This window comes from Panthera tigris, chromosome A1 (assembly GCF_018350195.1).
Source record: "Panthera tigris isolate Pti1 chromosome A1, P.tigris_Pti1_mat1.1, whole genome shotgun sequence".
NCBI classification, from domain to species: domain Eukaryota; kingdom Metazoa; phylum Chordata; class Mammalia; order Carnivora; family Felidae; genus Panthera; species Panthera tigris.
The window spans coordinates 66,564,774-66,590,982 of record NC_056660.1 but is presented as its reverse complement, the minus strand read 5'-3'; the positions used below and the strand labels follow the sequence as shown (position 1 = coordinate 66,590,982).

The following is a 26,209-nucleotide window of genomic DNA, read 5'->3' as shown; positions in this document are numbered from 1 at the left end:
TAGGGGAATCTGTGGTGAGGTCCAGAGAGATTACCTCCCAGGCAGAGAGCAAGGTGGAGAAGGCAAAAAGGTGGATTTGGATACTCAGCCCAGCAAAGTGCTGCTGGAACCAAGCTGAGTCTACTTTAGTCTTTATATGATTTACTACAGAAATACTGAAGTGTCTGACTGTGCGAGATGCTACCCGAGATCCCGTTGGGGGTATTATGTAATATGTATGGTATATATACCATCTTGCCCTTTTAAATCTGAAAAGGTTTGAATTCCAAAGCGCATCTGGCTACATGCATTTCAAATACGTAACTATGGAAATGCACCTTTCACCCACAGGTGAAGTGTATCTGGAGTCTGTCATTTCGGGTTTCAAGGTAAGGATATGGTTTTATTTGTTTCCGTGTAACAAGCCCATCCCCTCCTCCACCTGCTAAACAACCCAAGCTGTTCTCATTATCATTGTGACTTTCATCCCGTATTAAGTTCTCGTGTAAACACATGGTCCTATGTCTCTATTCCAATTTACTGGTCCATTTGTGTATTCTTCTGCTAGTAATAGAAACTACCCATATTGATTACTTCCATGTCTACATATATCCTAATATCTGGTAGGAAAGTCCTCTCTTTCTGCTTTTTTTAATAGTAAATAATTTTTATTGTTAGTTTTATCAGAAAGATTTTGTATATGAATATCATTTTTAGAAGACAATAAGGACGTGGTTTTTTATGATTTTTTTTTTTTTTGAGAGAGAGTGTAAGCAGGGGAGAAAGGCAGAGGGAGAAAGAGAGAATCTTAAACAGGCTCCACACTCATCCTGGAGCCCAATGTGGGACTTGATCCCACAAACTGGCATCATGACCCGAGCCGAAATTAAGAGTCAGACACTCAACCAACTGAGCCACTTAGGTGCCCCAGGACATGGTGGTTTTGATAGAAATTTTATTAAAGCCAGATATCATATTTTTTTCCCAGAAGGAACATTTTTAAAAAGCTACCTTCAACAAAGCATCTTTGAGTACATCAGTCCTGTTAAAGAATGGTAAATCATATATTATAAAAAGTCTTTGATACGAGAGGCCCATGGGTGTCTCAGTCAGTTAAGTGTCTGACTTCAGCTCAGGTAATGGCCTCACAGTTCGTGGGTTCGGGCCCCACCATGGGCTTTGCTCTGACAAGGCGGAGCCTGCTTGGGATTCTCTCTCTCCCTCCCTCTCTGCCCCTCCCCTACTTGCATGTGCTCTCTGTCTCCTCCACAAAAGAAATAAATAGATATTTTTAAAAAGTCTTTGATACAAAACACACAAGCTAATACCTTACATTTTTCAATCTTCAGATGAAACCTATTGCTTCAGTTTCTAAAGACATAAAATTGCTTTAAATTAGAGCGGTTCGAACATCACATACCTCTGTGTGAAGCCCAGGCAGAAGTTCTGCTTAAGTGAAAGCAGGCTTAAGAGACCTGAAAACTAAAGCAGTGTAAATCCTTGACTAGATCCTGAACTGGACTGATTTTTTTTTAAAGGCTGCACATGACACATCATTGGAATAATCCAGAAAATCTATAGATTGGCTATATAGACACCATTAGTGTAGCAACGATATGTTCCGCAGGTGTGAGAGTGCCGCTGTGGTAATGTAAGAAAACGTCCTTGTTCTTAGGTGGACAGACATACTTAGGGGGCACCTGTGTGGCTCGGTCGACTCTTGGTTTCAGCTCAGGTCATGTTCTCACAGTTCATGGGATGGAGTCCCACATCGGGCTCTGCGCTGACGGCAAGGAGCCTGCTTGGGATTCTCTCTCTCCCTCTCTGCCCCCCCCCCCCAGTCGCTCACACACACACCCCCTCTCTCTCTCTCAAAATAAATAAACATTTAAAAAAAGAAGTATTTAGGAGTAAGGTTGAGGCGTCAGCAGCTTACTTTCCAATGGTTCTGAAAAATAAGCACATAAAGCAAATCAAGTATATAAAGCAAGATGTCGGTGTTTGGTGAATACAGATGAAGGTGTCCGGCCTGAAGGTTGTTTGTGTCATAATTTCAACTTCTCTGGCTTGAAAATTTCCAAACTAAAATGCTGGGGGAGAAGAAATAGGAAATCATAGAAACATTAACAGTGCATATGGAGGGGCGCCTGGCTGGCTCAGCCATGCGATTCTTGATCTCAGGATTATAAATCCGAGCCCCACATTGGATGTAGCGACTACTTAAAATATTTAAAAACAAAACAAAACAACAACGCAAATTGAGAACTGCGTGTGTGAAGGCCAGAGCGGCACTGAGTCAGGCTTCCCACCCCAGACCACAGTGTTAACACAAACACCCTGAAACTTCAAAGGAGGCAGAACATGAAACCGGGAACAGCCTCCCCTTCAGCTCCTAACTGAACTGCAACGACGAAGATGGGCCACAGCAGGGATGGTGCCTAAAACAGCCCGAAGCACAGCAAACCCCAGTCCTTGTGCACATACAGTGCACCTTTCCTTCTCTTCGTTGTGAAATAGAACACACGTTCAGGACAGGACCTAAAACACAGCTCAGGATCGCAAGTGGCTAACGGGTTGCATAGGGTTGTCCCCGCAGCCCCGTTCAGAGAACCGCTCTGCTCTAACGCTCACTAACTTCAGCACTTCCTTCTACAAGTCTAGCTCCAAACTGTTTCTTGCGGACATCAGTTACCTGGCCCAGGTGTCTCACTCTTTGTCTATATGGGCCTGGTAGTAACTTTTTTTTTTTTTTTTAGCACCTTCTGGACCTCTGTCCTTCTTCATTGTCATTGGTTAACACATCACTGGACCTTCTTGACTTCGGGCTGACACCCCCCAAGTCACCCCAGTAGTATCCAAGCCTGGTGAGACCACTCCAGAATCCTATACAGCGTCTACACCTCCCCGCACCGGTGGAGAAATGGTGTGAGTTACGGCATGCGTTGTGTCAGCCTGCTGGCTCACAGAAAACCTCCCGAACTTCCCCCGAGAAACTTTCTGGCTTCTTTAGGAAGATTAAAGATCTTTCAAAGAAAATGCCTATGCCACTTCAATATTTCCTACCACTTGACAGCTCCTTCCAGAAATGAATCCTCATCTCTGGACTCTTTATCAAAAACCTCATCCTCTCCCCACACATCTTTCTGAATTAATACGGATTTGAGTAAATTCTAGACAGGATTCTGGATGATGATTTCATAACCATATGATCATCTGGTGTTGGAACTGCCTTCTCTTGGTTATTCTGTAGTGAATCAACTCTCAACCTGGAATTTAAAAATAGAATTCTATGTCACACGGAGACGGTCCCATTGTCAAGCCAGGTACAGCAATGCACTGTGAGCAAGAGGCTTGGGGTCGCTGGGGCAAAGGGGAAAATGACACATGCAACCAGGTCAACGTCTGCTTCTATAATGGCACTGATGCCAGGCGGTAACAGAAAGGAGCAGGGCACTGTGGTGGCAAGGAAGGCGCAGGGGCTGTGGAAATGGCAGAGCTGGGCTGGACTCCCACTAGCCAGTGTGATCTTGGGCAAGTTCATATATTTTTAACTTTTAAAGAAAATTGTAGGGGCGCCTGGATGGCTCAGTCGGTTAAGCGTCCGACTTCAGCTCAGATCATGGTCTTATGGTCGTGGGATCAAGCCCCGCATCAGGCTCTGTGCTGACAGTGTGGAGACTACTTGGGATTCTCTCTCTCTCTCTCTCTCTCTCTCTCTCTCTCTCTCTCTCTCTCTCTCTCTGTCTCTCTGCCTCTCATTCACACTCTCTGTCTCTCAAAATAAATAAATAGGGGCGCCTGGGTGGCTTAGTCAGTTAAGCGTCTGACTCCGCCTCAGGTCATGATTTTGTGGTTGATGAGCTTGAGCCCCGAGTTGGGTTCTGTGCTGACAGCTGGGAGCCTGGAGCCTGCTTCAGATTCTGTGTCTCCCTCTCTCTCTGTCCCTCCCCCGCTCACACTCTGTCTCTGTCTCTGTCTCTCTCTCAAAAATAAACATTAAAAAAATTTTTTTAATTGTAATAAAATATAGGTTACGTAAAATTTCCCATTTAGCCATTTTTGAGTGTACTGTTATGCGGCATTAAGTACTTTCCCATCGGCAATCGCTAATTAATCTTCCCGAACGGAAACTCGGCACCCATGAAACAATAACTGCCCTGCCTTCCAGCTCCTGGCAACCGCCATTCTACCTTCTGGTTTGAATTTGACTGCTCTCGTCACCTCCTACAAGGGAAAATACGCTACAGTCGTCCTGGCGTGACTGGCTTATTTCGCCGAGCATAATGTCCTCAAGGTTCATCCATGCTGTAGCGCGAGTCCGAGTCTCCTTCCTGTTTAAGGCTGAGTAATATTCCATTGTGTGGACATAACTCATTTTGCTTACCCATTCACCCGTCGATGCGCACTTGGGCTGCTTCTGTGTTTTAGCCACTGTGGATAATGTTGCTAGGAACGTGAATGTACGTCTGCTGGATCCCTGCTTTCGATTCTCCTGGCTGTGTACCTCGTGGTGGGATTTCTGGAGCATAGAGTAGTGCCATGCTTCATTGTTGGAGGATATTTTTAGCTTACTATTAAAGTGGGATGTACAGGGGCGCCTGGGTTGCTCAGTCGGTTAAGCGTCCGACTTCGGCTCAGGTCTTGATCTCGCGGTCCGTGAGTTCGAGCCCCGCGTCGGGCTCTGTGCTGACAGCTCAGAGCCTGGAGCCTGTTTCAGATTCTGTGTCTCTCTCTCTCTGACCCTCCCCCGTTCATGCTCTGTCTCTCTCTGTCTCAAAAATAAATAAACGTTAAAAAAAAATTTAAAGTGGGATGTACAATTAGGAAATGAGCAGAAGCGTGCTCTGTATTGACCTGTCGCCACTGAGCACCAGCGGGCCCACAGGCACCACCTGTCCTGCTCTTGTGGCTTCTGCCCCACATCACTAATCCCCACTCGCCCAACTTTGGGCAACACAAACTAATTTTGTTATCAGAATTATTTAGGGTGCCTGGGTGGCTCAGTCGGTTAAGTGTCCAACTTCAGCTTAGGTCATGATCTCACGGTCAGTGAGTTCAAGCCCCGAGTCGGGCTCTGTGCTGACAGCTCAGAGCCTGGAGCCTGCTTCGGATTCTGTGTCTCCCTGTCTCCCTGCCCCTTCCCTGCTCACACTCTTTTTCGTATCAAAAACAAACAAAAATATTTTAAAAATTTTTAAAAACCTATTTAAGCTTTGTAGAATGGGGACAAAACTACGATCTTTTCAGGGCAGTTGAGGTGATTCCTCAGTCCATCAGAGTGCCTACTTTGTACAGGGCACAATGCACAAGACAGATAAAATCCCTCCCGGGGTGTAATTCATGAGTGTCGTGAAAAGCAAGCACGGCACCTGGCACGTAACTGATACCCAATAATCGCCTTCCATCTCTCCTCCCCACCGTGCCCCAGGTCAGTCCTGTCATCCCAGCAGCCTCATCTTTATCCTCCGTCTTCAAATTGCACCCTATCCGGCCGGTAGATCAGAGACCCCACTAGGGTCCAATGAGCACAGAGAGGCCTAGGCAAACCTCTCATCTGATAAGCGTGCAAGTCAAACACCAGCCGCCACCTGTGTAGGCTACTTGTGCGCAGGTACCTGGTTTGTGCGTGGACCTGCCCCAGGGATGTGCGAGAGCTTTGTACTTCTTCCTGGGAGGGTCTTCTCTTTCAAACCCTGCCGAGCAGCTTTCTGGTGCCCCTGGGGGCTGACGACAGGGCCGAGAAGCACTGGGTCAACTCTCATTTGCAGGAAAATTTGTTTGACCTCTGCAGACAGAACCTGCTGGGCCCTGGCACGCGGCAGAGTTCGGGGTGAGCCGGCGGACACAGCCCCAGGAACTCGGGGACTGCGATACGAGGCAGGGGCACCACAGGTGACGGCCATGTCTCTTTGGCGTGAAAAATACATTTTTTAGTAACTTGGGAGAAAATGTAGATTTCTAAACTGCTAGCTGGGAGGCCCAGAACGATTTTCTTTTCTAAAACTTGCCAGATATGTAGCAGGACCCACTTGAGTCCAAGTTGTGATTTAGGTTGTGATTTTTGCCTTTGCCAAGTTCCCAGCCCGATGATGGCCATTTTCTCTTTACCCTTCCCTTTCTCCTTAGCGGTTTTCCCCTCCTCCTTCTGCCTAACCCAAGACATTCTCTGCTCTCTGGAGGGGACCTGTTATCATCTGGAGGTTAGTGTGGATTTAAGTCTTTGTGTGCCCTTCCCAGGATAATTGTTTTTAAGTTTATGGATTTATTTTTGAGAGAGAGAAAGAGAGCAGGGGAGGGGCAGAGGGAGAATAAGGGAGAGGAAGAGAGAGGATCTCAAGCAGGCTCCACGCTGTCAGTGCAGAGCCCGACGAGGGGCTCAAATTCACCAACTGTGAGATCATGAACTGTGCCGAAACCAAGAGTCAGAGGCTTAACCGACTGAACCGTCCCAGGATAAATGTCTTTAAGCTCACTGACTGATGTTTTAAAGCTGCCCCTCCCGCCCCACTTAACTCCATCACTCTGAATAAAAAGTGCATCTACCAAGTAAACGCAGCTTCAGGACAGTCTCCTGGCCTCTTTTCCCAACACATTGTTATCCTTTAGCCCCTCCTATATAGAAATTCTGGCACCCCAACTATTCAGCCCTTACCTGTACTTGTCATGTAATTACCTGAGTGTGATGTTAGCCTCCAAGAGCAGCTCTGAGGCGAGCTACCCCAGGACCCATAAAACAGAAAGACTCAGAGGCCCAAGGTGCACAGGCCTTAGGACAGGGTATAAAGGGGATATATGGACCACACTGCCTGAATCCTGGATCACACAAAGTTCTCCATAGAGGGTGTCTCTCCCTCGATGTCTCTCTCTCTCTCTGTCTCTCTCTTTCTCTTGCATCAGCCTCCTGGTAGCATAGACGTGAGGACCAGTGTTTCAGCTGGAGCAAGGGGCCATGGCAGACAGCAGGTGCAAGGGACCCCCTACACCACCTGCTAGATCAGAGACATGGGCATGCACACCTGACCACAGCTGGAGCTCGCCAGCCGGCCTGCTGAACCACTCAGCACTTTGTCTCCCTTTCTTGGGCAGCACACGTATGGGGCCAGAATGAAGCTCTACTGGGCATCACCAGTGTGTGATTGATGTAAACATGACAGCTTACAGCAAGCCTGGAAACTTGATCTTTCTGTATCTCTGTCTGTGATGAATATTAATCGTTCTGCTCTATATTCTTTTTATTCTACCTACCTTCAGCATGGCTTTCAGACTGCCAATTGACTTACTAGCTATATTTACTATATCTTCTTAGTTCTGTTTATCTTGTCATGAGTGGCTTTCTTACAAACTATCTATACTTAACACAGGAGTTTTCTCCCGTCTGTTTCCTTGTCTTCTACAGCAGAAGTGCCAATTGCCAAATAATTTGGCAAACGCACGTTACAATGCTTGACAGACAGGCTTTGGTCTCTATCAGAGAAATTCCCAGCGTTCACAGTCATGTACCAGAGGCTTGGGGAGAACAGAGCACCTTCAGATTTTCCTGAAATCACATCCCCGGGCAGGGAATTCAGTCAGACTTCCACAGAAGAGTCATGGACCACTCTTCGGTGTGCAAGTAAGGGTGAGCAGATATGTAACTGGGTTTTGAAATTGCTGTCTTATGTTTGAAATTTATTGAAATTGGGAATATACGTACATAGGGAGGTCTGTTCTCACAATGCTATATATTCTTGGGAAAAACACTATCGCACTACCTTGTGCATGATTGTACTTGTGTGTCCTTGAACATGTCAGGAAAAGACGCATCGGTATTATGTTAATAATAAAATGCTCCCGGGGCGCCTGGGTGGCTCAGTCGGTTCTGAGTGTCCGACTTCAGCTCAGGTCATGGTCTTGGGGTTCATGAGTTTGAGCCCCACATCAGGCTCTGACAGCTTGGAGCCTGGAGCCTGCTTCAGATTCTGTGTCTCCCTCTCTCTCTTCCCTTCCCCTGCTCATGCTCTGTCTCTGTCTCTCAAAGATAAATAAACATTAAAATAATAATAATAATAATAATAATAATAATTTTAAAATGCCCCTAGCCACATTTTTGCTCCTTGTATCCCAACTTTTCTATTTCTATTGGCTTGTGTACTTCTTATTCCTGCCTATAAGTCCAGTTAACACAGGAACATAAATTATCTGATCAGATTCATATCGATGTTACTCTGTTTAAAGAAAAGGGAGGGGGGGAACAGCTAGAGAGCTCTGCTGTCACCCAGACATAAAGGACTAAGCGTCCTTAATAGATGGAACATTGATCCCCGCAGTTGTCCCATCTGGCCACGAGATGGCGCCATGCACCAGTAAGACACCACAGCGGCTGCTGGGCCCGGCGGTTCTGCAGGCTCGGGTGGGCTGCAGAAAGGTATGATGGGATGGACACCCTGAGAAGGGACACCGACAGGACGATGACCCTGAGGAAGTGAATGAAGGCTGAGAACATGGAGGTAGTGTAGAACAGATGTTAAGAATGCAGACTTTGGGATCAAATAGCTGACTTTCCAACCCCAGTTCTGCCACCTCCCTAGCCTGGTAGCCTTGGGCATTTTAGTCTTCTTATCGAGAAGATAAGAAGATCTGCTGGCAGGGTGCCTGGCTGGCTCAGTCGGTAGAGGATGCCAGGCTTGATCTCAGGGTCGTGAATTTGAGCCCTATGTTGGGGGTAGAAATTACTAGGAAAAAAAAAAAAGGAAACACCAATGAGACTGCATCCGTAAAAATGTGTCTTTTTAATGGTCATTTAAAAATTCTTCTAAATCTGTGTGTAGTTGGCACACAGTGTTACAGCAGTTTCCTGTGTATACAACATAGTGATTCAACCTCTCTGTGTTGTGCTGAGCTCACAAGCACAGCTACCATCGGTCATCCCACGTCTCTACCAGTCTCACCGGTGATAATTCCTGTGCGGTGCCTTTCATCCCCATGACTTACCCATTCCATACCCCGAGGCCTGTAGCTCCCCGTCCCCTTCTTGGCTTCTGTGCATTCCCCTCCCCAAAAGCCATCAGTTTGTCCTCCGTATTTATAGGTCTGATGCAGCTCCACAAAGGGCTTTTCACTCCATTTTCTCTAATACTTCTCATTTTGTAGAAAGGAGAAATTGAAAGCCTGATCCATTGAACTGACTCATCCACAGCTAGTTCATAAAGCCCCAGAAATGTACCCCCTCTTCTCCGTTCTCTGTCAGCAACGCTGCTGAAGCAAGTATTGCCAAGGTGAAGTGCTCGTTCTCCAGAAAGTGCCCACTGTTGCTGAGACCAGGTTCTGCTCTCCTCTCCCCAACCAAAAGACCACTGACTAACGCTTATTAAAGAGAATCAGGAGGTGTTGAAGGGGGGTGTTTCAGGTTATCAGTTTAATGGTTTATTTATTTTGAAGAAGAGGAAGGAAGAGGAGAGAGAAAAGGAAGTTCATGAGTCAGACCCAGAATGGACACTGCTTTTTCTTTCTTCTCTTTCTTTCTTTATAAATGCACATAAAAACAAAAAAGCAATTGGCTTCACAGCATGGATCATTTATAGGCCCCTTTCATATTTTAAAATTAACTTTTAAATGTTTTAGTTTCATTAACAACTGAACAGTATCACAGGCTGTAATAATGATCAGAAATAGGGACTCATAAGAAAAACTAATCAGAGCTATAATTTGGTTGGCGTTCAGATATGTCATTCGTTTTGAATGAAAGCTATGGTTTCATTTGTGTGGTTTACTTTCCTTCAAAAATAAAAAGGTAACAATTTTTTAGTAGTTTTTTTAAATTTTTTTAATCTTTATTTATTTTTGAGAGAGAGAGAGAGTGCGACCAGGGGAGGGACAGAGAGAGAGGGAGATGCAGAGTCTGAAGCAGGCTCCAGGCTCCCAGATGTCAGCACAGAGCCTGACATGGGGCTTGAACTCATGGACCTCGAGATCGTGACCTGAGCTGACGTCAGACACTTAACTGACTGAGCCACCCAGGTGCCCCAAAAGGTAACAATTTTTATATGTCAAGATGCTTATTGACTCAATTGTAAATGCCACCGTGCCAGATAGACTGCTTGACACTTTTCTAATCTGCCTGGTGGAGGCATCATCTCCCAGGGTACTCTGGGTTTCATTTGAGAATTACCTGGCAGATGGTGGATGAGGAGAACTCCATTCTCTAGTTTGCCTTAGGTCCTGGGGGATACCAGAGACAGAACCCCAAGATCCCTGCTGGGGTGGGAGTGGGTCCCCCCCAGATCACCTGGAAAAACCTGGAACTGCTTCCTCTCCCTTCCAATCCAGCACACCCAGAATGCCCCTCTTCAAGAGTTGGTCCGATGAAAACTATACCTGTAATGCACAGCTGTGTTGATATGTCTTGTGTGTGTTCGTGTGTTCAAAATGTTTTACAGGAACTTGCCTAGGAATTATTGAATAAAGCACAACAGTGTTTAATCCTTCCTTCCTTCCTTCCTTCCTTCCTTCCTTCCTTCCTTCCTTCAAATCACAAATTCCAAATGGTGACGTTGTAAACTCTTCAAATTCTGGCCAAAACAAATCTCTCAGGGTTTTCAAAATCCTCTTTCACTAATAGTGAAACAAGGCTTTCTTGAGAAGGTTCTTGTAATTCTATCGGCACAAAATGATGACAGCCTAGACTGTGTGGTGGTGAGAGAGAGAGACAGTCAAGAGGTAGTTTTTAGGTAGAAATTTTGGGGCTTGGAAATGGGCTAGAGGTGAGGGAGGAGAGAAGAAATTGTCGAGAATAATTACAGCATTTTTGGAGTGTGTATCTCGACCTGTGAAAGTGCCATGACATGAGGGAGAAGGGCAGAGAACAAGTTTTGGAAGGGAGGTCAAGGACTCAGATTTGGACCTATGAAGCTTGAAAAGCCTGGGCTGCGTCCCAGTGGGCAGGTCAAGTGATCAGTGGGATATAAATGTGTGGAGCTCAGAAAAGAAGTCAGTTAGTCACCTTCTGAAGAGGGTGTCTAGAAAGATAAGGGAAAACCAGGAGGTGTCTTGTCACAGGAGCGTGGAGAAGAGAGTGTTTCAGTGAACCCCGTAGGCAAAGGCATCGAGTGCCCTGAAGACACCAACATATGAGGACTGAACACCATCCACTGGGTTTCGAACATGGAGATCCCTGGTGATCTCCGCACATGTGAGCTGTGTGGCATTATGGAGGTGAAGGCACATGGAGGTGGGTTAGTGAATGACTAAGTGTTAGAAGAGTAAAACGAGTTAAGGATAGACAATTTTTTGAAAATGCTTTTCTGGAAAAAGAAGTAGACATAAGGCAGTGACCACAGGAGCTGAGGGCTTAAAAGAGTTTGTTTTTATTTGTTAATTGAAATATAATGGCCATAGAGCATCGTATTAGTTTAAGGTAGACAACAAAATGAGTCGATACATGTATGTATTGCAAAATGGCCACCGCAATAGGTCTAGTCAACCTGCATCACCGCCCATAGGTACAAATGATTTCTCTCGCCATGAGAACTTTTAAGATCTACTCTCTTCACAACCTTCGCATATACAACACAGTATTGTTAACCGCAGTATTAAGCATAATACTTTACGTCCCGGGATTTATCTATCTCACAACTGGAAGTTTCTACCTTTTGATCCCCTTCATCCATTTTGCCCACCCCACGCTCTGCCTTGGGCAACCACCAACCTATTCTCTGTATCTCTGAATTCAGTTATTTTAGATTCCACATATACGTGAGATCCTACTGTATTTGTCTTTCTCTGTCTGGCTTATTTCACTTAGCATAATGTCCTCAAGGGCCATGTTTTTGTTTCTAAGATGAGAAAGTTCTGCATGTTCGTGTGCTGATGGGAAGGATTCAGGAAAAAGGAAGAATTTGATGATGCAGAAGAGAGATTCAGGGAAAAGAACAGAAGCCAAATTTTGAGAAGGCGGGAAGGGATGAAGTTCACACTGGGCGCATTCGTGGAGCCACCGGCCTTTGTCGGGGAACCTAGAAAAGGGGTCTGACCTGAGCTGGTTTGGGTGTGCACAACTGAGTTCCCTCTTACCACAAAAGGATGGCCATAAAGAAATGACACAGGGTCAAGGTTAGCCAGACCCTCCCACCCGGCCACCATCCACCCCACCCGTTACACAGCCTCACAAGGTTAGGATGAAAGACACAGATATTTACTGGGCAAAGAGTTGTGAGCAAAGAAGGCATAACCTAGTTCACGCAGCAGGTTCTGTGAGCTCAGTCCCCTCCCCGTTCTCTGACACTGTACGATTGGTAGGCTGTATTTTTGTCTCTCTTCCTAGCTACTGGTGCAGCAAGCTCAGTCTTGGCCAAATGGTTTGTTTTGGCGAATGAAAAGCAAGTGGAAGTGATAGGTGCTGCTTCGTTTAAGATCTTTCCCTTGGTTCCACCGTCATTCTTTGCCCCCTGTCCTGAGACCAGTATATCCCAGAGAGAATTTTGACGGCCTTGTGGAATGAAGACCAGAACCTCAGCCGGCCCGCAGCCCATCTTCCATAAGCCTTGATCATGGTAAGCCACTGAAAGTCAGGAAATTGTAACCACAGCATCAACTAGCTAAGGCTTGCCAATACACAGGAATTCCAACCTACATATTGCAATTCTACAAAGAATTCACTTGGGCCACTTTGCCAAAGCAACATTTTGTGCCTTTCCTCTGGTATGGTTGGACATAGGAAGCCACAGGCCCCATCTGTAAGAGCTTCAGGCTGGAGGCTTCGGTAGATACTTTTCCTGTGTTCATATAAGGCAGGAAGATGTGCACGGGGTGGGGGAGGGGCAAGGCTCCAGCTATTTTAGCTGATCCACACATATCAGATACCTTCAACATCTCCGAGAAGTAACAACTTTCTAAAGCTATCACTATAATTAAGAGCCCAATAAAAAGCTGTTTCTTGACATCCAACGTATTAATAAATGAAGAGTGAGTTCTAGACTAAGACAGGGAAAATTTCAAGATTTGTTGTGGCCATCCCTGGAGTTTGGCCCTTTCTAATATAATGCTGGACACCACAGACTGGGCCTCCCTTCCTTCCCCCCCTTCCTTCCCCCCTTCCTTCTTCCCTTTCTTCCTCTCTTTCTTTTCTTTTCTTTTCTTTCTTCCTTTTCTTTCTCTTTCTTTCTTTCTTTCTTTCTTTCTTTCTTTCTTTCTTTCTTTCTTTCTTAGTCTGTAACCCTTTATCAGCAACAGAAATAGGAGGTTTTTGTTATACAACACAGGTAGTAATTGATAATACTACAAATTTATTATAGGTTGATACAGATCAATTTAAAAATGTAATTTCTTGGGACACCTGGGTGGCTCAGTCGGTTAAGCATCAGAATCTTGACTTCAGCTCAGGTCATGATCTCACAGTTCGTGAGTTTGAGCCCCACATAGGAGTCTGGGCTGACAGCATGGAACCTGCTTGAGATTCTCTCCCTCTCTCTGTGTCCCTCCCATGCTTGTGCTCTCTCTCAAAATAAATAAAAATAAACTTTAAATAAATAAATGAAATAAAAAGACGATGTAATTTCTTGGGGTGCCTGGCTGGCTCAGTCAGTAGAGTATGAGACTCTTGATTTCAGGATTCTGGGTTCAAGCCTCACATTAGGTTTAGAGATTATTTAAAAATAAAATATTTAAAAAATAAAAATAAAATGCCATTTCTTTTTTTTAATGCGTGTTTATTTTTGAGAGAAAGAGAGAGAGAGCACGAGTGGGGGAGGGACAGGGAGAGAGAGAGACACAGAATCTGAAGCAGGCTCCAGGCTCCGAGCTGTCAGCACAGAGCCCGATGCGGGGCTTGAACTCACGAGCCCTGAGATCATGACCTGAGCCGAAGTCGGACGCTTAACTGACTGAGCCACCCAGGCACCCCTAATTAGAGTGTTAGTGTGTTTTACATTTAGTGTAAATATTGATGTGACTGGATTTCAGCATTTCACTTTGCTATTTATTTATTTATTTATTTATTTATTTATTTATTTATTTTTATCTGTGTTTTGTTTTTCCCATTACTGCCTTTTTTTTTTTTTTTTTTTTGGTGGGGGGCGGTTATCAGATATTTTTCAAATTTTTTTTAATGTTTATTTATTTTTGAGAGAGAGAGAGAGAGAGAGAGCACGAGCAGGGGAGGGGCAGAGAGAGGGGGAGACACAGAATCCAAATCATGCTGCAAGCTCTGAGCTGTCAGCACAGAGCCCGACGCGGGGCTCGAACTCACGGACTGTGAGATCTTGACCTGAGCCGAAGTCAGACACTTAACAGACTGAGCCACACAGGTGCCCCAAAATGCCATTTCTTTACCTGGAGGCAGGACATGTGATAAGGAAGATTTCCCTGCTCAGAATTTCCCTGGGGGCATGGTGACCAGGGTCCCTTTCTGTCACCCCCAGTTCTGATGCTTTGCGGCTCCCTCTCCACCCAGTTTCTACTGTTGCAGCGATGCTTCCAGACCCTCCCTACCCACCTTCTTTTCCTTGCCCTTCTCTCAGTTATGCCTTTTTATCTTCAACTCTCTTGTTTCTCTCCGTCTTGAAAAGAATAAACCTCTAAATTGACAGATTTATCTGTTGTTAGCACAACTGGATGAAAGTGGAGGAAAGGAGAAAGCCCAGAAAAAGTCAAATGGATGGTGGAAGAATCTGTGTGGGCTCACTCTCCAGCATGGGTGGACCTTGAGGACATGCGCCAAGTGAAATAAGCCAGACACAAAAGGACAAATACTGTAGGATTCCACCTACATGAGGTACGCCGAGTGGTCAAATTCATAGAGCCAGAAAGGAGAAGGGTGGTCCCCAGGGGCTGGGGGACAGGGGATGAGTGGTTGGGTGTGTAGTTCAGTTTGCAACCTGAAAGGCATTCTGGAGATTGGTTGTACATCAGTGTGAATGAACTTAACACTACTGAGCTGTACACTTAGAAATGGGTAAGATGGTAAATTTTATGTTATGTGTATTTTACCACAAGGGACAGGAAGGAAGGAAGGAAGGAAGGAAGGAAGGAAGGAAGGAAGGAAGGGAGGGAGGGAGGGAAAGAGGGAGGGAGGAAGGAAGGAAGAAAGAAAAGGAAGGAAGAGAGAGAGAAAGGGAGGAAGGAAGAAATGAAGGATGGAAGAAAGGAAGGAAAGAAGGGAGGGAGGGAAGGAGGAAGGAAGGAATAAATCTGTGGAGGCTTTCCAGAAAGCCCAGATAGAATAATTCACAGATGGTGGAGAAAACACCAAACAGTGGGAAGACAAAAGCTATAGGCCTGTTCTGTCACACAGATTACTTTTTCATCCTGGTAAACTCCTGATCCTGAGTTTACCCAGTTCAACACTAGGAGACCCACAAAGCCAATTCTATGCACCTGAAGACCAGCATTAAAACCCAAATGTATGTTAAAGAAACTGTTGAGAGCACTAGCACTTTTCTTGTGCGTGTGTGCGTGTGTGTGTGTGCATGCGCCTGTGCAAAAACATCCTTTTTTCTTTTCTTTCACATCAGGAAAACCTGCCAAGCCATAAAACAAAGAACAGGTAATTAAGAACTGATGTTGTTAACAAGCTGCTTCTGTTTTCATTCATAATAAGAGAGCTTTCAATTTCCCTATGGAAGAAAGGTCTTGATTTCAATGATAAACCCAGAACATGAAAAGGATGGAATTAATTGAAGCCCCTTTGGCTTTTGCCCAAGTTGGCTCGGGGAAAATCTGGCAAGGTATAGGGACATCTCTCAGAGAACTCAGATTAGACAGAGCCATGGGGGAGCACCCTGGGGAAGTGGATCAAATAAATTAAGAACTTGCCCTGGAGGTCACAGGAGAACCTGTCAGAAACACCGTGGGTAGCTGAAACACAATGCCTCCCAGACCTGGGGGAAAGAGACTCCCCACACCTCGCTGAGGGCCATGCCCAACTTCTGGGATCATCACTGCGCACGCCTTTGTGACCACGGTTTCCCAGCACAGACATAGAGAATATTTCACTCCCCTTCCCAGAAGAGCAGAACTGAGGGCAAGAGAAGGCTCACCATGGGGCACCTGGGTGGCTCACTTGGTTAAGCATCAGACTTTAGCTCAGGTCATGATTTCATGGTTCGTGAGTTCAGTCCCTGCGTTGGGCTCTGTGCTGACAGCTCAGAGCCTGGAGCCTGCTTCGGATTCTGTGTCCCTTCTCTCTCTGCCCCTGTCCCACTCACACTCTGTCTCTGTCTCTCAAAAAATAAATGAATGTTAAAAAAATTAAAAAAAAAAAAAAAAAGAAGGCTCACTGTGTCTATGTAACCAGCCTCTTGAGTTTTGAGTGAGCCCATGACAGATAGGGAAGATCATGAAGTGTCTGAGTGTCCTCTGGACCCCAAGCCAGCCTTCCCCCTGCCCTCCCCTCCCCCATCTCAACCACTTCTATTCCTGTCTGCCCTTGTATCTGCCCTTGGCCTTTCCCCTTAACTCCACTCAGGTCTCCTAGAGTTCTGTCTCCGAGCTGAAATCTTTCTTTTCTTTTCTTTTTTTCAAAGATTTTATTTTTAAGTAATCTCTATGCCCAGTGTGGGGCTCAGACTCACAATCCGAAGATCAAGAGTTGTGTGTTCCCCCAACAGAGCCAGCCAGGTGCCCCAGAGCTGAAATCTTTCTTTTTAAAAAAAAAAAATTTTTTTAATCTTTTTAATGTTTGTTTATTTTTGAGAGAAAGAGACTGAGGGAGAGAGAGTGAATGAGCAGGGGAGAGGCAGAGAGAGAGAGGGAGACACAGAATCCGAAGCAGGCTCCAGTTTCTGAGCTGTCAGCACAGAGCCCGAGGTGGGGCTCGAACTCACAGACCGAGAGATCATGACCTGAGCCGAAGTTGGACGCTTGACTGATTGAGAGACCCAGGTGTCCCAGAAATCTTTCTTAAGCCAACTTATATGTTGCTTAAAGCATATCCCTTGATATTCAGGTGGCTTGAAGTCAGGACAGGGAGGTGATGTGAGCATGGAAATGTGACAAGAGTCTGAGGTACTGATCTGTTACTTCTCCCAGCTTTTAAACCAGGATGTATAGGGCAAAGGTAGACATCGTGGCATTTTCACTAGAACCAGCCTCCCGACAACTGTGACAAGTAGAGCGAGTTGCCTACGGGGGGCCCGTGGCCTCCATCCCACCGCTGCAGGCCTCCGCATGTCCGTACCTCTCTTCAAACTTATTTTTAATTTTTAACTTCAGATGCTGGGTGGAAAGCTATCTGATTAGGTTACTGCATCATGATGACAAAAGGAGTGGTATCAAGATAAGACCGCAGCTATTTATCCCGTGTTTCAAAGGGAACAAATGAATCATTCCACAAACTCCCATCGTGTAAAATTCCAAAGTGCACTATTGAACCGATGGCTTCTAAAGATTTAGAAAAGGAAGCAATGATCATTGGCACAACCTCTTAGGTTCAATAAATAAAGAAATGTAATGCCAAATTAAATACATTTGCTCATAAAGGCTCATGGGTTAGAAGAAAACTGTAGTGAGATTCTGTTAAGACTTTAGCAAGCATCTGACAAAGTTTCTCAAGATATTCTTGAGAATATAGTGCAAAATATCTATATTCAGCTTCAGGATGACTAGGTATTAGATGATAAGGTGATTATGAAATGTGATAATGGTATGGTGATTATCTTTTTTTTTTTATTTCTTTTTTTTTGTTGTTTATTTTTGAGAGTGAGAGAGACAAATTGTGAGGGAGGGGCCGAGAGAGAGAGGGAGACACAGAATCCGAAGGAGGCTCCAGGCTCCGAGCTGTCAGCACAGAGCCCCACGAGGGGTTCTAACTCACGAACCATGAAATCACGATCTGAGCCAAAGTCCCATGCTTTAACCGACAGTGACCCAGGTGCCCTGATGATTATCTTTTTAAAAAGTCTTTATCTCTTAGAGATATGTACTGGAATGTCTGAAATTCCAGTGGTTGAAATTATATTTTGTCTGGGGGTTGTGTTAAATGCCAGAGGCACCTCCAACAAAAGTACAGAGTGTAATAAAACAAGGTGGACAAAACATTAGTTCACTGTACTCTTCTCTCTACTTTTGGGTATGTTTGAAATTTTCCGAAATGAAAACTTTAAACACTTACCACGATAGAATATGAAAAATGTTTGTTGGATAGAAAAGAAGGAGTTGAATAAATTTCCTAAGCTTTCAAATTGTAATATAATTGTGTCCCTACCCATAATTCTAAAACATTGGACAATCTTATCGATCTGTGTTGCTTCTTGGATCCCACATCTTCATTTTGGATCTGTTTTATTTTTCTTATCAAAGTATATTTGTAATATATTCAGGGAATAGGAAGCCCTCTCTGAATGAAAGTGTTTTAAAGTGCTATTCAGGAAGAAGATAGACATATTTAATGGAAGTGGTGGTAATGAGAGTACTTATCTAGTTTCTGATCTTGAAGAGATATTTTCTAATATCTAACAGTATATAAATTTAATACAGGTTTTTCATGGATTCCCTTTAATAGGTTAAGAGATTTCCCTTTCTAATTGTAGTTTACCTTTTTGGGTAGAGTACGGAGACTTAATTGTGCATTGGTATTGAATGATTTTATAATCTATCAATATAGTTATGTAGATTTTTCTCCTTATATCTGTTATTATTTGCTGGTATTAAACCATCTTTGGATTGTTAATGTAAACTTATCATATACTACTAAAATATATTGTTGACTTTCATTTGCATTAAATTGTTTTATCGTATTCTGATTTTACACATCCTTTTTCAATCTCAAACTTAAAGTTTTTTGCCTTCTTTCTTTTTCTGTTTTTTTTGTTTGTTTGTTTTTTGTTTTGTTTATTGATCTTTCCAGGCCTTTATCTATGCTATTATCCTTTTCAAAGAGCCTGCTTGGGTCTCTTGGTGTATGTCTTCGGGGTGATTGCTTTGAAATGTATTTTAATTTTACTGCATCATGGTCAACAAAAGTTTTCTATATGATATTAATTCTTTTAATCATTTTGCAGCTTAATAAATTCATAAATGTGACAACTATATACTTAATTAAAAAATAAGGTTTTCTTGGAGCATCCAAAAACCTAAACAAAATCCCACTCAAAAATAAATTCATAAAAATGTTTCATATGCACTTAATAATTCTCTGTTTGCTGGGCACAGAGTTCTACATATCTGTTAGATCAAGCTTGATCAAAATTTCTAAGGAGAATGTGTTAAGGTCTCTAATTACAAGTGTGGATTTATCAGATGATTTTTTGATTCTACATAATTTTGACTATTTTATTTTATTTTATTTTATTTTATTTTATTTTATAGAGAGAGAGAGAAGGAGAGAGAGCATGTGACAGTAGCAGAGAGGGGCAGTGGGAGAGAGAGAGATTCCTAAGCAGGCTCCGTGCTCAGCTCAATCCCACAACCCTGGGATCATGATCTGAACCGAAATCAAGAGTCAGATGCTCAACCAAGTGAGCCGCCCAGGTGCCCCAAGATTTTATTTTTAAGTAATCTCCACACCCAATGTGGGGCTCTAACTCACAACCCTGAGATCAAGAGTTGCAGGCTCTACCAACTGAGCCAGCCAGGCGCCCCCCCCATACTTCTGATTTATATATTTGATGCTAAATCATTAGATGTGTACAAATTCAGGATTGTTTTAGCATTCTGTGATTTTTTTAAAAAAATCCTGTTAATATGACCCTCTTTATCCTTTTACCTTCTGCTAGTATATTAGCTTGGGCTGCCATAACAAAATACTATTGACTGGGGGCTTCAACAACAGAAGTATATTTTCTCTCACTTCTAGAGGCCAGAAGTCTGAGATCAGAGGGCCAGCATGGTTGGGTTCTGGTAAATATTCTTCTTTTCTTGCAAACAGCTGCCTTCTTGTTATGTGTTCACATGGCCTTTACTCACATGTGCTCACAGAGATAGGGGGAGAGCTCTGTTCCCTTTCTCTCTTCTTTTTTTTTGTTTTTTAAATTTTTTTAATGTTTATATTTATTTTTGAGAGAGAGAGAGAGAGAGAGCTAACAGGGGAGGGGCAGGGAGAGTGGGAGAGGGAAGAGAGAGAGTCCCAAGCAGGTGCCACACTGTCAGCATGGAGCCCAATGTGGGGCTTGAACCTGTGAAGTGTGAGATCATGACCTGAGCTGAAATAGAGTCGGACACTTAAACAACTGAGCCACTAATTCAGCCCCCTCTCCCTCTTCGTATAAGAACACTAATCCTATGGGATTCAGACCCTCCCTTACAATCTGATTTACAAATACAGTCATGTGGGAGGCAGGGCTTAAACATAGGAATTTGGTGAGGATGCAAACATTTAGTCCATAATGTTTAATATTGTTACCCCAACTTTATTTGGGGGAATGATTTCTTGGGATATCATTTTCCTTTACTTTTAAAAAAATTTTAAATGTTTATTTATTTTTAATTTTTATTTAATTTATTTTTTTAATTTACATATAAGTTAGCATATAGTGCAACAATGATTTCAGTAGATTCCTTAATGCCCCTTATCCATTTAGCCCATCCCCCCTCCCACAACCCTTCCAGTAACCCTCAGTTTGTTCTCCATATTTAAGAGTCTCATGTTTTTGTCCCCCTCCCTGTTTTTATATTATTTTTGCTTCCCTTCCCTTATGTTCATCTGTTTTGTATCCTAAAGTCCTCATATGAGTGAAGTCACATGATATTTGTCTTTCTCTGACTAATTTTGCTTAGCATAATACCTTCTAGTTCCATCCACGTAGTTGCAAATGGCAAGATTTCATTCTTTTTGATTGCTGAGTAATACTCCATTGTGTGTAAATATGTATATGTATGTATATATATACATATATACATATATATATATATATATATATATATATATATATATATATCTCACATCTTCTTTATCCATTCATCCATCAATGGACATTTGGGCTCTTTCCATACTTTGGCTATTGTTGATAGTGCTGCTGTAAACATTGGGGTGCATGTGCCCCTTCGAAACGGCATACCTGTATCCCTTGGATAAATACCTAGTAGTGCAATTGCTGGATCATAGGGTAGTTCTATTTTTAACTTTTTGAGGACCCTCCATACTGTTTTCCAGAGCGGCTGCACCAGTTTGCATTCCCACCCGCAGTGCAAAAGAGATTGTCTTTTTCCACATCCTTGCCAACATCTGTTGTTGCCTGAGTTGTCAATGTGAGCCATTCTGACAGGTGTGAGGTGGTATCTCAGTGTGGTTTTGATTTGTATTTCCCTGATGATGAGTGATGTTGAGCATCTTTTCATGTGTCGGTTGGCCATCTGGATGTCTTCTTTGGAGAAGTGTCTATTCATGTCTTTTGCCCATTTCTTCACTGGATGATTTGTTTTTTGGGTGTTGAGTTTGATAAGTTCTTTATAGATTCATTTTCCTTTACTTTAAACCTTTGATTTCATTATGTTTGGGGTGGATTTCTCATAAATAGCATATATTTAGCTGGTGTTTCTTGCCCAATCTGAAAATCCCTTTTATGATTGATAAATGTAACAATATAATACATATATTATGCACACAATCAGTAAAAAACATTACACTTACACATTCTATTGTCATTTTTTATCCTACTTGAGACAGAGGTTCCTACTTTTCTTCGGTTCTGGGCAATTCTCAGTCAATTTCTATAGAAAATTCCCAGTTTACCTAGATTCTCCCTTACTTCCCCTCTCGTTTCACACATTTTACCCTCCACTTTTCTCTCTTTTATTTATGTAGACCATACCTCCAGCGTGGGGCTCGAACTCAGGACCCTGATGTCAAGAGTTGCATGTTCTACTGATAGAGCCGTCCGCCCCCATCCTCCATTTCTCTTAATCATGCTTCATGTGTCCCATCTCTTCATTTCTTTGTACTATCATCTGGATGGTTTCCAATTTCTCTTCCAAGTTACTGATCCACTTTTCAGCTATGTCTACACTGCTATTAAATCTGATAATTATGATTTTACAAATTGTAATGGCCTCCAGTGGAGGTGCTTTCTCTGTGGGAGTTCCATGTGTCACGGTTTGTAAAAGTTGTCCTATCTAGCAGTTTTAAGTTTGCTTCTGCCAGGTCCAGTGTAGAGCGGAGGAGGTGTGTCAGTGCCTCCAGTCAGGGTCTCCCTTCCTTACCCTCCCTGCCTGGCTCTCTCTCTTTTCTTTCTCCCCTAATGCCTGAGTTCTGGATTTGTAGAAGTCAGAACCCAGTTGGGAAAACAGAAAATCAAAACAGTTTAAAACTCATATATGGGGCACCTGGGTGGCTCAGTCGGTTGAATGTCCGACTTCGGCTCAAGTCATGATCTTGCGGTCTGTGAGTTCGAGCCCCACGTCGGGCTCTGTGCTGACAGCTCAGAGCCTGGAGCCTGTTTTGGATTCTGTGTCTCCCTCTCTCTCTGACCTTCCCCCGTTCATGCTCTGTCTCTCTCTGTCTCAAAAATGAATAAATGTTAAAAAAAAAAAAAATTAAAAAAAAAAACTCATATATTAGGGGGCGCCTGGGTGGCTCAGGCTCAGGTCATGATCTCGCAGTTGGTGAGTTCGAGCCCCACGTTGGCCTCTGTGCTGACAGTGTGGAGCCTGCTTGGGATTCTGTGTCTCCCTCTCTCTCTGCCCCTCCCCACTCATGCTTTCTCTCACTCTCTCACTCTCTCCCTCAAAAATAAATAAGCATTTTTAAAAAACATCATATTTTAAACAGAGGGGACTTAATACAGAGAACGGATGACTGAGGCATTGGAAGTCTGAAAACAAAATGGAGATGCTGAGGTCACCCCAAGATTAATTACTGCAGGAAACAGTTTAAATCTTGGGCTGACGGAACAAAATTGAAGAGGTAGGGTCACCAGAGCTCAAAGCCTAAAAGAGGGGCATCACAGGCTGCTGTTCAGACTCCTCAGGAGATGTTTCATAGATTGGAGGGAGAAGGGGAGTTGCCAGGGGGTAAGAGGAGGGGAGAATGGGAGTAGGGTTTTGATGGACACAGAGTTCCAGTTTGGGAAAATAAAAAAGTTCTGGAGAAGGATGGTGGTGATGGGTGCACAACAACACACTTAATACCACAGAATTGTATGCCTAAAAGTGGCTGAAATCAATAAATCCTAATCACTGTTACTAGAGGGAAAAAAAAAAAAAGTCCTGTTTACCAAAATGTTTTTGCTAAATCATCCTTAGCTTTGGATTTTTTTTTTTCTTTCTTTCTTTTTTTTTTTTTTTTTTAATTTATTTTGAGAGAGAGACCGAGAGAGACAGCATGAGCAGGGGAGAGGCAGAGAGAGAGGGAGAGAATCCTAAGCAGGCTCCACACTGTCAGTGCAGAGCCTAATGCAGGGCTCAAACCCACAAACCATGAGATCATGACCTGAGCTGAAATCAAGAGTTGGCCACTTCACCAACTGAGCCACCGAGGGGCCCTTACCTTTGGATTTTCAGAGAGAAACACGAAGTAGATTTTGGTGGAGTGACCTCTTTTCTGGAACTACTGACTCCATTTGATTCTGCAGCTGCCAAAGGTTAAGAAATAGAAGGAGGTTAACTACTCCCCCCCACATCGCTACTAAATTTTAATGAGTGCTGACTTCCAGTGGAACTCTGCCACATGCAGGGTCACTTGTTAGACAAACATTTGTGAGCAAACAAGCATAGAAACAGTTCACCTAAGCTGTTCTGTCAGCTCCATGGAGCCCCAGCTCTCTGTACTTGCAGGTTCTCTGACTGCCCCTTGACTAAAAGGTTGACCCGAGACAGATACAACAGCTTAGAGGCAAGAGTTAGTTAACCCACCGACAGTCAAAATTCCTGAAATTGTGGCTGGACACACAGAACCATCTCAGGAGAATGGCAGGAAAAGATGAGATGAGATGAGATGAGATGAGATGAGATGAGATGAGATGAGATGAGATGAGATGAGATGAGATGAGATGAGATGTCCTCCTCAAGAGGTGAGGCAGGGAAAAAGGGGCAAATTCCTCCCTGCTGTCTTTTGTTTTATTCGGTCTCTTAAAGGATTGAGTTCACCCACACTGGGGAGCACAGTATACTTTCTTGAGCCCACCCATTGAGACATTAATTTCATCCAGTGTGTAATCTGGGTACCTCCAGGCCAGTCAAGTTGAAATCATATGGGGAGATAGGATGATCTACATATGTTTCAATACTGATGACATCAACTTGATCACAGCTTCCTCCACTATAAATTTACTATTTTCCCATTGAACTTCGTACGGGCCTTGTGGGGATATACTTGGAGGCCGTGTAAATATCCTATTTCCGATCATATTTGCGCTACTAAGTTTAGCACTTATTTTTGCCTGCAACTATTATTACTGTGATTTGCCACGTGGTGGATTTTCTAATGCCTGCCATCCTTTCCACGCTTATTAATTAGAATTTACCGTAATAAAGGGTCTTCTGCTCACTTCTCAATGGGAGGGGGTAGGACTGTGTTCCAGGGGCTGGCTGGGTTGCTGGTGGTGATGATTCACGCTCACCTTTGTCTAGGAGAGAAATCAGAGGTTGATGAAAAGGCACTGGCCTTCTGACCCTGCAGAGAAGAATTGGTTTTCAGGTTTTCATATTGTCCTCTACATTTTTATATGATTGCACCACCATGGATTTAATGATGACACTTCCATAGCAGAATAGACCATACACCACAGACGACTGAATGAGAGTAGGGTACAAATGAAATGAACGTTGCACATTCAATTTTCCCTGCATGTTAGAAGCAAAGAAAGGACACACTTCTCAAGCTCAGCATGAATGAAACGATGACCTTTATGAACTCCGATAGCTTTAGATAATCTAACAAAGCCTTTTCATTGGACTTGGCTAGAAGCACAGGAGGTGCCTTTGACTGAAGAACAAAACTTCGATTTGAAAGGGATTTTGGCTTCTATTTTTTCCTTCATGGAAGTAGAAAACACAACCTTTCCTCTCTTACAGAAAACTGCACTATGGGTAGAAAAATAATGGTAGGATCTTTTATTGGATGAATTCAAGTGTTTTAGGGTTGGGGACTCACCATCCCTCACAATACTTCCTTGAGGGCAGACAAAGGATAGAGAATCATTAGTCTTTGTGTAAAAACCAAGGGGAAGGAGGACACTGGTAATAAAAAATAAAAATAAAAAAACAAAACAAAACCAAGCTGGTCTCTGCAGAAAGGCGGGCTGATGACTAGACATCGGACAATCGCAGCCCTCACTGGTGAGGTGTGCAGGTGACTTCTATAACTCCGCTCCAGAGCATCATTTCTCAGTCTGCTATCCAAATCTCTAGACTTCCCTCATTCAAAAGCAAGCCCAGAAATACCCTGCTTGGCTGATCCCCAATTAATTCCTCGAAGAGACGTTGGCCCTTTGTGGACATTGCATCAGCAAACTACAAAGGAGTGAACGGTAGCTGGCTCTATAGTCCACGTGTTATCTTTCTACCATCTGACTATGAGTATTGCCCAACACAAACAAGATCGGATTATTTGTCTAGAGCAAGTGGAATGTTGAAGGAAGGAAGCAGGGAGAGGAGCTGAGGACTGGACCATCGTGATGGGTTTGTCCACCCAAACATCCTTGTCTTTCAAATCCCATCTGCCTATCCCAGCCCCGTGTCTCCCACCCAAGTCCCAGCGATGAACATTTCTCTCCTGCACGGCAGCAATAGTGGCCACTATTCATTCCTTGTGTTCCTTGTGTTTCATTCCTTGTGTTTCTCAAATGGCGGCGATTTGGCCCCCCGGGGACATCTGGCAAAGTCTGGACACATTTTTGGTTGTCACAACTTGAGGGAAGGGTGCTACTGGCACCCAGTGAATAGAGGTCAGAGATGCTGCTAAACATTCTGCAAGATACAGGACAAGACCCCCACCAAAAAGAATTACCTAGTCCAAAATGTAAATAGTGCTGAGGTTGAGAAACCCTATTTCTAGCCCCTTGCAATACCTCACATATATACCCACGCTCGCTCTTTCTTTCTTTCTTTCTTTCTTTCTTTCTTTCTTTCTTTCTTTTTCTTTTTCAGATAAACTCTACCCCAGTGTAGGGCTCCACCTCATGACTCTGAGATCAAGAGTCACATGCTGTACTGACTAAGCCAGCCAGATACCTGACCATGCTTTTTCTTGAAAAAGCAAATCAGGTCATGCTTAAAAATTCTCAGTGCCTTCCCATTATTCTTAATATGAAGATTAAAAAAGAAAATTCTTAGCTCCTTGAATTGCTGATCTGGCACCCACTTGCCCTCTTTTCTTGTATCCTGT

The 26,209-nt window shown here is 43.7% G+C and overlaps 1 protein-coding gene across 2 annotated transcripts in view; it reads right to left on the bottom strand.

The window, feature by feature from the left end:
* The window catches only part of LOC122236701 (claudin-18-like), a 108,031-nt gene extending 83,616 nt beyond the window's left edge, over positions 1-24,415 (bottom strand). The window contains exon 1 of one of the 2 annotated variants that reach the window (XR_006214906.1): positions 24,348-24,415. The gene's annotated coding sequence lies outside the window, so the exon portion shown is untranslated. Of the gene's footprint in view, positions 1-23,371; positions 23,426-24,347 lie in introns of those variants that run through there. The other variant, XM_042979381.1, reaches the window with a different exon arrangement.
* Between the last annotated feature and the right edge of the window lie 1,794 nt (positions 24,416-26,209).